Source organism: Neofelis nebulosa, chromosome 5, assembly GCF_028018385.1.
Source record: "Neofelis nebulosa isolate mNeoNeb1 chromosome 5, mNeoNeb1.pri, whole genome shotgun sequence".
Classification (NCBI taxonomy): Eukaryota; Metazoa; Chordata; class Mammalia; order Carnivora; family Felidae; genus Neofelis; species Neofelis nebulosa.
In genome coordinates, this window is record NC_080786.1 from 43,746,939 (window position 1) to 43,751,497 (window position 4,559).

General features: G+C 38.7%; 1 pseudogene; it reads left to right on the top strand.

Annotated features, from left to right (window-relative positions):
* Window positions 1–3,207: 3,207 nt before the first annotated feature.
* LOC131513099 (methionine aminopeptidase 1D, mitochondrial-like) lies at window positions 3,208–4,261 on the top strand (annotated as a pseudogene).
* Window positions 4,262–4,559: the final 298 nt, after the last annotated feature.

Consider the following 4,559-nt stretch of genomic DNA (forward strand, 5'->3'; position numbering starts at 1 on the left):
AAAACCTTAGAATTTAGGATTTTATATCCAGCCCAAAAATAAATCAAATCTAAAGGATTTCTCAGAAATATAAGGCCTCAAAAGGTTTGCTATGCAAAGATCCATAATGAAAACAGGGTGGGGATATGCTTAAAGAAGAGGACAAACAAATGTAAGAGACACTGCAAGTGATAAGTGAATAAAAGAGATCAAATATCTTGGTTGCAATCCTAAAGTTGGTTGCTATATTAAAAAGAGGGCAAGAAAGAAATCTGTGATCAAAATAAAAGAAGAAACATTCTAATAAAACCGTATTCAAAAGCTTAGATGCTATCAGTGTGTTGAGAGTTAGGTTCTCACAAGGGATGTAAAGAACTCAAACTAGTTCACCAACCTAGCTGGTCTCTTGTCAGTTCTTGACAAGAGAAGTTTCTTGCACCCAAGTAGCAATCACATCACTAAATATACCGCTTAGTTCAGGTAACATGATGTTTACATAAAGATTTTCTCAATGAAAGGAATGGTACATGAGGTCCTTACCTCATTATGGATCAGTAACAATTCCCAGATGAGCATTTTAAGTAGGTTTAGCTATTAATTTAAAGGAGAGAAGATGAAGTGGGTGAAAAGAAATAGGAATAGAGAAAAAAAACAGAAATAATGACATATTTTGAACCCCAAATATATTAATAATTAGAATAAATATTAACTAAATTAAAAAAATTTTTTTAACGTTTATTTATTTTTGGGACAGAGAGAGACAGAGCATGAACGGGGGTGGAGCAGAGAGAGAGAGGGAGACACAGAATCTGAAGCAGGCTCCAGGCTCTGAGCCATCAGCCCAGAGCCTGACGCGGGGCTCGAACTCACGGACCGCAAGATCGTGACCTGAGCTGAAGTCGGACGCTTAACCGACCGAGCCACCCAGGCGCCCCAATATTAACTAAATTTTAAAAGATAAAGTCACAGTTGGATTTTATAAAATCTAAAATATGCTGTTTATAAAAGAACACATAAAAGTTAAAAGTAAAAGGATAGAAAATTAAATATGAAGCAAATTTAACCAAAAGAAAGTTGCTACAGCCATTACTAACAACATATAAATGTCAAAGTAAAACGTATTATTAAGGACGGAGAATTCAATTCACTATTTAATGCAATTATCCAAGAAGGTAAAATAGTTTTAAATATGTAGTTACTAATAAAATTGCCTGAAAGTATATGAAGTAAATTTTATTGGAACTGCAGGAACAGAGTAATAAATCCACTATTTTAGGGAGGGATTTCAGCACACTACTCTCTTGAGAAGTCAAAGAGAAAAAAAAAATGACAAAGATATACAAGATCTGAATTACACAACTAAAAAACTTAACCTAAAGAACATTTGACACTTAGAATAAAAATATTATTCTCAAGTACAGATGACTATTCATAAAAATTATCATGAATTAGGACATAGAGAAAGTCTCAATAATTTTATAAAAATAAATATGCAATTAAATTAGACATTAATATACAAATACAAGGGGTGCCTGGGTGGCTCAGCCGGTTGAGCATCTGACTTCAGCTCAGGTCATGATCTCGCGGTCTGTGAGTTCGAGCCCCGCATCGGGCTCTGTGCTGACAGCTCAGAGCCTGGAGCCTGTTTCAGATCCTGTGTCTCCCTCTCTGTCCCTCCCCTGTTCATGCTCTGTCTCTGTTTGTCTCAAAAATAAATAAACGTTTAAAAAAAAAAATACAAATACAAATTTTTAATTCCCACTTACTCAAAATTTAGTTTTCAAAGCCCTGATAAATGACTTGTGGATTAAAATGACATCATAATGGAAATTTTAAAATGTCTAGAACTGAGGGGCCCCTGGTTGATTCAGTCCATTAAGTGTTCAACTCTTGGTTTTGGCTCAGGTCATGAGCTCACTCACAGTTTATGAGTTCAAGCCCCTCATCAGGCTCTGTGCTGACAGTGCAGAGCCTGCTTGGGATATTCTCTCTCTCTCTCTCTCTTCCTGCCCCTCCCCTGCTCATTTGTGCGTGCTCTCTCTCTCTCTCTCAAAACAAACTTTAAAAAATAAAATAAAATATCTAGAACTGATTTAAATTTTTTAAATTCTATATCAAAATTTATGTGATACAAAAAAAGCAGTGATCTGAGGGAAATTTATAGCCTTAAACATGACTATTGAGGGAAAAAATTGAAAGCCTCAAAAATCAATGAATTAATTGTCCATCTTAAGAGATCAGAAAAGGAACAACAGGATAAAGGTAAAGAAAATACAAGAGATAAATGAAAACAAAGAATAGAGAAGACTAACAAAGCTAAAACGCCAAAATATGGCTATTTGGAAAAACAAAGTAAATAAACTTTGAAAAAATTAATCAAGATAAATAGAAAAAAGATACAAATGATTTTATAAATAAATAGAGGCAATTATTATAGGAAAAATAGGAGTTAAAATGATTTGAAAAGACTTCTAATTCCAAACAAGATGGAAAAATCAGATTGACTCATCTGCCAGAAACAAAAAAAAAAAAATCAAACATATATGGAACAGTAGTTTTTAGATATTGGTCATTATGCAATAATTGACAGCAAATGATGCCAGAGAGAAGGGAAATTTGAGGGGAGTCCCACAATCACCCCATCAGCTTACTGTTTGGGAGAGATTTTAGACTTCAATTTAGTAAGAATCTGTAACGCAAATTAATGCAACCACTTTGTTAAAGAATTTGGCATTATATTATATAGTTGAAGATTTACATAGTCTGTAGCCTTCTGTTCCTAGGTATATCTCAATAGAAACTCTAACACATGTAGGACAGGATACATGCAAAAGACTGTTCATACGAGCACTGTTCACAATAGCAAAAACCTGAAAACATCACAAATATTTATTCACAGGAAAACTGCATGAATGAAGCATGCCATATATATATATATATATATATATATGCCATATATATATGTATATATATATATGAAGCATGCCATATATATGTATATACCTGTGAACTAATTAACTACACAGGGACTTGCTTGGCATAAGATAACTCCTAACAACAAGCTATTAAAGTGGAAAAATAAAGTCCCTAAAGAGTAAGTTGAGCATGATGTTCTTTCTGGAAAGTTAAAAATAAATAAAGTCTACATAAAAATAAGTAAAAATACAATTAATCTATCTGTATAAAAAGGAAAGTAACTTCCACTTCTGGGAGCATAGATGTATCTTTCCCTATTCTTCCCACTAAGTAGAACTAAAACCTCTGCTTTTAATATATAAGGCAAATATCATGCTGTACATGACATCCCCGTGACTTACTTATTTTATAACTGTTAGTTTGTACTTTTGACCCCCTTCATCTATTTCACCCACCTAGGATATGCCTGGAGTATTGGTGACCCCAGCCAACAAAACAACACCCAGTGGCCTCCACCTGCTGGTACTTAAAGGTTGTTATAGAATTTTCTCTTCACCGCTCAATCGTATCTACTTACATTAGCCATAAGCAAAAGAAGAAATATCTTTTTCCGGAGACCAAGAGATATTTCACACAGTATAGTTTTGACGGCTTCAGTTTCTTCATTCAGCTCATCCAGTCGCTAAACACATAGAAGCCAGGATTGTACCCGAATGGGGAGACAGCGGTAGAAGTTAAGAATGAAGCTCAGATTCAGGGGATTCCTCAGGCTTGTCAGCTGGAGGGACATGACCTCCTCCTGCCTGAGAAGAGCTTAAAAATTGACATGACAACTGAAAACATAGCAGCTCCTGTTCATCAGGAAAAGAGCAGTCCGCACGCCTATCCCTCACCTCTAGGTTATAGAGGTTTCCCAAAATCTGTAACTCTGTAAATAACGTGCCATGTCATGGTATTCCTGGCAACTGACCTCTTCGGAATGGAGATATGATCAACAGATGTCAGGGTCTATTACAACAGCTGCCCCGGAGGCACCTCTGAAACATTTTTGGTGGGCAGTGGTGGATGGATGCGATTAACAACTTGGTGGAGGCTGCCAAGAGGTGTAGGCATGAAGCAACGTGGCTTACGGGGCCGTCTCCCTTCTCTGTCACTGGAAACACAATCAGCCAGAACTCATCAGAATGGTTTGCAAGCCTGTCCACAATTGGTGGGTCGCGGGGCAGGGAGCTTATCTTCACTTCCGCAGGATGGATGGGGCTGGGGCTTCTCACGCAGCTGCCCGACGGGTCCCGTGGAGGCAGCAGACAGAGATGGCAGAGGCCACTGCGGACACCGCCGTCCAGGTCCTGGACTGTACCGGTAATCTCTGCCGGGCCACGCTTCCTCCGGCCCAGTAGCCAGCGGCATCTGCTGGGGCAAAAAAAGCGGGGCTGCGGCTTCTTCCCCGGGAAGCCGTACTCCACACGTTCCCCCACGGACTGAGCGCGCACCACGTGGCTGGATCCGCTGGAAGCTCTTCCGGTGCAAAGTTACTGCTCTGCGCCTCGCTCCGGTAACAGGACCCACCTGGGATGGATTTTCCCGTCAAACCGCATCACGCCGGAGCGCCACGGTGGAGCTGCCTCCGTGTGGAAACTGCTTTTCAAGCGCACAAATAGCAC